Source organism: Tiliqua scincoides, chromosome 1, assembly GCF_035046505.1.
Source record: "Tiliqua scincoides isolate rTilSci1 chromosome 1, rTilSci1.hap2, whole genome shotgun sequence".
NCBI classification, from domain to species: Eukaryota; Metazoa; Chordata; class Lepidosauria; order Squamata; family Scincidae; genus Tiliqua; species Tiliqua scincoides.
This window is the reverse complement of record NC_089821.1, coordinates 170,821,589-170,830,054: the sequence shown is the minus strand read 5'-3', so window position 1 is coordinate 170,830,054 and position 8,466 is coordinate 170,821,589.

The following is an 8,466-nucleotide window of genomic DNA, read 5'->3' as shown; positions in this document are numbered from 1 at the left end:
TACAAATTCTGACCAAAAAGGCTCTGGAAAACATGCCAGTAGTCAGGGAAGATAAATGATGTACAAATCAATGGTAAGGCCACACCTGGCATACTGGATCTAGTTCTGGTCGCCACATCTCAAAAAGGACATAGTGGAAAAGGTGCAAAAGAGAGCGACTAAAATGATTACTGGGCTGGGTCACCTTCCTTATGAGGAAAGTCTACGGCGTTTCGGCCTTTTCAGCCTAGAAAAGAGACGCCTGAGGGGGGACATGATTGAGACATACAAAATTATGCAGCGGATGGACAGAGTGGATTGGGAGATGCTCTTTACACTCTCACATAACACCAGAACCAGGGGACATCCACTAAAATTGAGTGTTGGGAGAGTTAGGACAGACAAAAGAAAATATTTCTTTACTCACCGTGTGGTTGGTCTGTGGAACTCCTTGCTGCAGGATGTGGTGACGGCATCTGGCCTGGATGCCTTTAAAAGGGGATTGGACAAGTTTCTGGAGGAAAAATCCATTACGGGTTACAAGCCATGATGTGTTTGTGCAACTTCCTGATTTTAGAAATGGGCTATGTCAGATGCAGGGGAGGGCACCAGGATGCAGGTCTCTTGTTATCTGGTGTGCTCCCTGGGGCATTTGGTGGGCCCCTGTGAGATACAGGAATCTGGACTAGATTGGCTTATGGCCTGATCCAGTGGGGCTGTTCTTATGATGCGAAATGGGAATGATACGTTCCTATGCATGATATGAATCAAATAACAGGCCTGAATTAAAAAAAGATCTTCTTGCTTTGTTTTTAGAGGGTGTGTGCATATATTGCACCAGCTTGGAGGAGGCAACACTAATTAACGTATTATGAATACAAGATAACAAATATAATACAGTATAATAAGGGCAATACAATTTCAATCAATCACTAAAGACCACATTCATGAGCTCCTTTCTTACAGATGCTTGGAACGCCTCTTTGAAAACAGTGCTTGCCACAGCAGTTTTTGGAAGAACTTTCATTCAAAATTAAAAAATGAATGAATGAATGACCCTGTTGTCTGATGAACTGTGGACACTCTTTTTAATTATGACCATTTTCAGTCAATTAACCTAATGAAGTCATTACTGTTTTCACCCCATTAATAACCTTCCTGTTTTTAGTATATGCTCTATAAAAATTGGGAGGAAATTCTTCTGGCATTTGGCAGACCACAAGATGGATTACACATCTTGGTGGATCACAAACTGTGCAGGTTTGGAGTGGAACTTTATTTAATTTTTAAAAAAGCTTTTTTATTTTATTTTATTATAAAGTTAAACATTGAAAGCATAGGACATTCACAATTAGTAAACAGATTAACAGTCTTGATTGAAGTGCTTAATGGAACATTCCAAAGGCAAATTGTAACTGAAATAAATGGGAGAAATAACTTCTGGTGCTGCAAACAGGTTCTTATTACCTCTTCCTGGAATTGCCAATTGATTAGTACTGCTGCCTGAGAACACATCTTTCATGAAGGCGTGTACATGTGCAAACTTAAACTAATTGCACGGCATTTGCAGGAGTCTATGTTGTTATTCAGTTGCAGCGGCCACCCCCAAAGTAGTGGCTCAAAATAATAGGTTAAATTAAAACATTTGATTGCAGTCCTCATTGTTCCCTGATTTCTTCGTCACCTAATCCCAGGTGAGGATTGTTGTTATCTTAACAACAATAATGCAAGGACATTGTCACATGCACAAGGCCAATCATAAGTTTCATCACTTATCTATGGTAAGGCCACACCTGGAGTATTGTGTCCAGTTCTGGTTGCCACATCTCAAAAAAGACATAGTGGAAATGGAAAAGGTGCAAAAGAGAGCAACTAAGATGATTACGGGGCTGGGGCACCTTCCTTATGAGGAAAGGCTACGGCGTTTGGGCCTCTTCAGCCTAGAAAAGAGACGCCTGAGGGGGGACATGATTGAGACATACAAAATTATGCAGGGGATGGACAGAGTGGATAGGGAGATGCTCTTTACACTCTCACATAATACCAGAACCAGGGGACATCCACTCAAATTGAGCGTTGGGCGGGTTAGGACAGACAAAAGAAAATATTTCTTTACTCACCGTGTGGTTGGTCTGTGGAACTCCTTGCCACAGGATGTGGTGATGGCGTCTACCCTGGACACCTTTAAAAGGGGATTGGACAAGTTTCTGGAGGAAAAATCCATTATGGGGTACAAGCCATGATGTGTATGCGCAACCTCCTGATTTTAGAAATGGGTTATGTCAGAATGCCAGATGCAAGGGAGGGCACCAGGAAGAGGTCTCTTGTTATCTGGTGTGCTCCCTGGGGCATTTGGTGGGCCGCTGTGAGATACAGGAAGCTGGACTAGATGGGCCTATGGCCTGATCCAGTGGGGCTGTTCTTATGTTCTTATGTAATGAGGATTTAAACCTGGATGCCACAAATTCTACATAAGTTTTAAAAATAAAAACAAACCAGTATTTTTTCACCCTTCCTTAAGGGAGATGGGGGCTATATACTGTACACAATTTCTAGCCCCATTGTTTTGCGATCTGTGTATGGCTTTTGATGGCTATGTTGGCTGCACTGTGCTGCTATGTTTGTTCACTTGCTTTCAGGGACCAATTGAACCCTTAGGAATTTTTTTTTTTGGGGGGGGGGAATCTATCATCTGCCTGGAGAACAGAGATTCCTCTTCAATGTAATGTATGAGTGTTGAAATGCAATGATCTGTTTTCCAATTCCAGATTGAACAATTACAATAATTTAACTAGTTGCCTATGATTTAAAGTGTTCACCATCAGCCCACAAATGTTCTACTCATTTTGACCTACTGCATGGACCATAATTGAACAGATTTGAAGATGGCAACCTTGTAGTGGTTCAGGAGTTGGACTCAAACCTGGAAGATCCAGGTTCAAATCCCCACTCAGCCATGAAGCTTCCTGGGTGACCTTGGGCCAGTCACTATCTCTCAGCATCTACCTCACAGGGTTGTCGTGAGGACAACAGAAGGGAAGGAACCATGTTCATCACTCTGAGCTTCTTGAAGGAGCGGTGGTATAAAAAATGTGAAAAATAAAACAACCTCTGTTGAAGTGTTCTGCAGGCTGTACTAGATGGGGAAATAGCAGATCTGCGTGGTTAAACAAGGACTCAACAAATCAAGTTGGGAGGGGGTGAGGAGGTCTCATTTTAGGATGTGGCTGAAGAGCAGTGTTCTCCCTGCTTCTGTTATTTACCTATCCATAACCTTTGCCTTCAGTATTTTCACCTCAGCTGAGCTCTAACGCCAGAAGTGTGATCACCTGGGACAAAGTGCTTGGAGGACGGGGGTTGCAGGGAGGCGAGTATGGTTTTATTGATTGTTTGGTCATTTTATTGTTTACTTTTTAATATATTTTATTCTGATTGTATATTTTTATAATTTGTTGGCTGCTTTGTACACCCTCAGTGTGAAGAGGAAGGCAGGATATAAATGCATTAAACAAAGACATAAGTAAGTAAATCAAAAGTGCAGTGGGGGATTTTTAATTTAAATGTATCTGTATGCTTTCTCTACAGAACAAATAGCAAGGGTCATTCTTATGGGGAAAATTGTATAAGGGGAAATGATTTGTACCCTTCAGCATCTTCAGTGTCTATAAGACAATACACATTTTGGACTGTAGTGCTCAGGACTGACTAATGGACTGCAGCTGGGGCCTCCCTGTTGCTTAAGAGAGCAGTGCTATTAATGCCAATAGTTTGGAAGTAACACTCAAGTGAACTTCTATCCCACTTCTGTTAGCACAGATGTTTTGAAGACTGGTGTCCTATTCATCATATTTCCCTTTTTTCTTGTTATCCTTAACTTGGATTAAATATGTAATCCAAATGATGGCTCATAAAACCTTTATATCACCAAGCCATTGCAAAACTTCACTTTGTTTGCCATGTGATTTTAAAATTATCACTGCATAGTTTTTGTAAGGTAGTGAAAGACTCTTTCAGAGGTCTCCTTTTCAGAAATGAGGTTTTGTTCTAAAATATTGGTAAAGGCTATAAAATACATTCCATTATGGCAAAGGAAGTTGTAATTTTTAAAGTCTGATAAGGACTTGCCTATAAATGCATGTCTTGTTTGTCTAACTCTGACAATCTTTTGAAGATTTACACAGCAAAACAATAGTAGCTTTATGGCTAGTTAAACATAAGAATATAAAAAGAGTTATCAGTATGAGAGCTGGTGCAGTAAAACATCATTTTTAAAAGCTTCCTTGGATTCCCTTGAGATGTGAAAAGAAAACAAGTAAATTACTTTGTCTTTTTTCTTCTTCTAAGTGTCACATTGTAAGACAAGAAGAGATTTTATGGACAAAATATCCTGAACAAACTGCTAAGTGAAGAATATTTACATATAACCGTAGCTATTAAGAGCATCTAGCCATCCCATGCCAGTGCTTTCTGTAGAAATGATTTTCAAAAAGAAATTCAAAACTATTCAAAGTTAATTGATATCCTTTTAAATTGTATATTAACTATGACTCAACACTTTCTAAACCCCTCTTAGCCTAGTGGTCTTTTTTTGGAAAGACAAATTTGGTTAAATATACAGTATGTATATGTGCTTATACTTCAATGATTTATTCATTTTCTATTATTGTGTTCTATATTTTGATCTCAAACTGAGCATAAACCCTCTGTTAATATATGTCTTATATCATTTGCATAATTTATGTATTTCTGTTTTTTATTTTTATATATTATATATATATATTGTTTAAAACGTCAAAAAAACGAAAAGATCCAAAGCAGTTTTTTTAACGTGTGTGTGTGTGTGTGTGTGTGTGTGTGTGTGTGTGTGTGTGTGTGTGTGTGTGTGTGTGTGTGAGAGAGAGAGAGAGAGAGAGAGAGAGAGAGAGGTGTGTGTTTGTTGCAATTGACTAAAAGGGCTACCCCACACACTACCTTCAGAAGTTTTGTCCACTGAATAGGTAGCTGGTGCTATCATTTTTGAGGTGAGGGCCAAGCGCATGTAGGCCTTGAGGCTCAGCCACCATATACTTGGTTCTGACTAGAGCAATCCCACATGGTTAGGGTAGGCATTATTGGGTGTCAGAGGTTCATAGGGCTGTGAGCCATATAGCTTGGGCAGAAGCGGAGCTTGTCGAGGGGTGGTGTGGCACACTCCACAATGTGCCATGCAAGCGAAGATGGCAACATACCATCACTGCCCTGAATGGCTCCCATGCCGAGGGGAAGGGGCTTCTTACATGGTGTGTTGCAGAGTGTGCCATACTTACTGTGCTCCCCCCGCCCCAGTTCGAGTTCTGAGCTTGGGATCACTCTGTCATCCACTGTCTGGACAAAACAGAGTGTTCTGATGGGGGAAATAACTTGTAGTACAGAAAGGATCTTCAGTTTCCCAGTAATTACAGCAAAAGTTAAATATATCTTTGCACAATGGAGTTCTTAAATGGTTACTTAAAACTGCATGCAGAGGACAAAGCCTTGTTTATAGAGGTGTTTGTTTCCAGTGAGTAAGAAAGGATTTCAGCCTAAGTCTTTCTGAACACAATGGATTCACTTCTGAGCAAAATAAATAACACCATTTTCAAACACTTCTACTTGTTTACAGTAACAACTTTGTCTGAACATGATCAGTGTGTGTAGATTGATCCAGGAGGTGTGCATCAGAAGGTCTTTAATCCTAAAGGTCTTTAATCCTCTGCAGACGCGTGTGGCCTCTGGGAACCAAGTGCCTCTGGGAACTAAGTGCCAGGTAAGGCACAAGAGTTTAGCATCTGGGCGAGGAGAAGGCAAGGAGACCTCTGAGTTTTGGAGAAGGAGAGGAGGAGGAGCAGGAGGAGGAGGTAAGTGTACTCATTCTAACGCTTTGTCTTTCTAACTCCCTGTCTTCTAACCTTAACCTTACCTTTAAAGCAACCTTAAATCAAAATTGAAAGTTAGCACCTAAGGGAGGTACATAGGGCTACTCTGAGCAGGAGCAGAGTCCTACTCGTGAGTAAGTGCCCAAGGGTCAGGCATTTAAATCAAAATTGAAAGTTAGCTGCACCTAAGGTAGCACTTAATCGAAGGAAGGGAGGAGGATAAAGTGAAAAGCAGGTTTTCTACTTGTTCAAATTAAACCTATACTTAACCCAGGTTAAACTTAATCTAAGTTAGAACATAACCTAAACAGGTCAGTAAATTGGGACACAGGATCTAGAGAGCAATAAATAATTAAACAAACCCAAATAAAAACTAGCTTGAGGTTACAAAAACAGTCCAGCCTAAGAGAACAGAACTAGGAGGGAAAGGACCTAGGAAGGGCCAATTCCCAACCCATTAAGAGCCCCATTAGGCTAATCCAAGCAGTCCATTCAGGAGCCTGCAGAGTAGGTCACGCCCATCAGCAGCCATTTGCCTTCCTGAGCTTTTGTAAACTCACCTGGGAAGGCCAGCCCCCTTTCAATCAGGAAGGAAGGAGGGGGGAGGAGCCAGCCAGGAGTATAAAGCTAGGCAGGCCATCGCGTGAGGCTCTCTGCAGACGCGTGTGGCCTCTGGGAACCAAGTGCCAGGTAAGGCACAAGAGTTTAGCATCTGGGCGAGTTCAGCAGCAGGGCGAGGAGGCCAGGGCCCCATACGCTGCCCTTCCTCTTCCCTTGAGAAGAGGGCTGCTATCCAGTGTACGGTTTTTTAAAGGACCCCTAAATAAAACAACAACAACAACAAAAAAGCTATGCAGTCAGACAGCCAGCAGCAGGGTGGGGGCTATCCAGTGTTCTGCATCGAGTGCCACATGTATGATTATATGCCTCTGGGGCATAAGTCATGGGTGTGTCCTCGATGCAAGGAGCTCCAGGCTCTCAGGGAACGCGTCCGCTCCCTTGAAGCCTTGGTGGCCGACCTGGAGAAGCGCAGGCAGCCAGAGGAGGACCATGGGGAGACTTCTGGGGACGATCAGGCTTCGTCCCAACCTCAGGCGTGCAGCTCCTCGGCTGCCCGGGTGGGAAGTCTCGGGACTGGAGGACGTCATCCTGGAGAGGAGGGAAACAATCCCCTAGGAGGGATCCCTTCTCCAGGGGATGGGCCCGTATCCGAGCGCACTCGGGATACTCCTCGGCGGGAGGGGGGTCGGGGGCTTCTTGTAGTGGGGGATTTGATTATTAGAAACATAGAGAGGGCGGTTTGCGACGGATGTGAGGACCGCATGGTGACTTGCCTGCCTGGTGCGAAGGTTGTGGACATCACTTCTCGTCTAGACAGGCTGGTAGACAGTGCTGGGGGAGAGGTAGCGGCTGTGGTGCATGTCGGCACCAACGATGTGGGCAAGTGTAGCTGGGAGGTCCTGGAGGCCAAATTTAGGCTTTTAGGCAGGAAGCTGAAAGCCAGGACCTCAAAGGTAGCGTTCTCTGAAGTGCTACCTGTTCCACGCGCAGGGCCAGCTAGGCAGGCGGAGATCAGGGGTCTCAATGCGTGGATGAGACGGTGGTGTAGGGAGGAGGGGTTTAGATTCGTTAGGCACTGGGGAACGTTTTGGGACAAGCGGGGCCTGTACAAGAGGGACGGGCTCCATTTGAACCAGAATGGAACCAGACTGCTGGCGCATAACATTAAAAAGGTGGCAGAGCAGCTTTTAAACTGATCCCTGGGGGAAGGCCGACAGGAGCCGAGGGGCATCCGGTTCGGGACTCCTCATCCCTATGGGATGAGGATGGGGAGGTTAGAGAACAACAAGACAAAGGCAGGGTAGGAGAAGAAATTGGGAAAGTTAGGGAGATGGGATGTGATAGACGGTTTGGCACAATGAGAGGATGCGGGGACAAAGGAGCGAATAAGCAGCCCATCCTGGGGCATTCCGTGTATAAATGCTTTTATGCGAATGCCCGAAGTCTATGAGCAAAGGTGGGAGAACTGGAATGTCTGGTGACAAGGGAAAACATTGACATAGTGGGCATAACGGAAACCTGGTGGAATGCGGAGAATCAGTGGGATACCGCAATCCCGGGCTATAAACTCTACAGGAGGGACAGGCAGGGGCGTGTTGGAGGTGGGGTGGCCCTTTATGTTAAGGAAGGGATAGAATCCAGCAAAGTAGAGATTGAAGGTGGGTCCGACTCCACCGTAGAATCTCTGTGGGTTAAATTACCAGGCTTGTGCAGCGATGTAATACTGGGGGCGTGCTATCGTCCCCCAGACCAGAAACCGGAAGGGGACCTTGAAATGAGGAAACAGATCAGGGAGGTGACAAGGAAGGACAGGGTTGTAATCATGGGGGACTTCAATTATCCTCATATTGACTGGGTCAATTTGTGTTCTGGTCACGATAAGGAAACCGGATTTCTTGATGTGCTGAATGACTGTGGCTTAGATCAGCTAGTCACGGAGCCCACCAGAGGACAGGTGACTCTGGATTTAATTTTGTGCGGTACGCAGGACCTGGTTAGAGATGTAAACGTTACTGAGCCATTGGGGAACAGT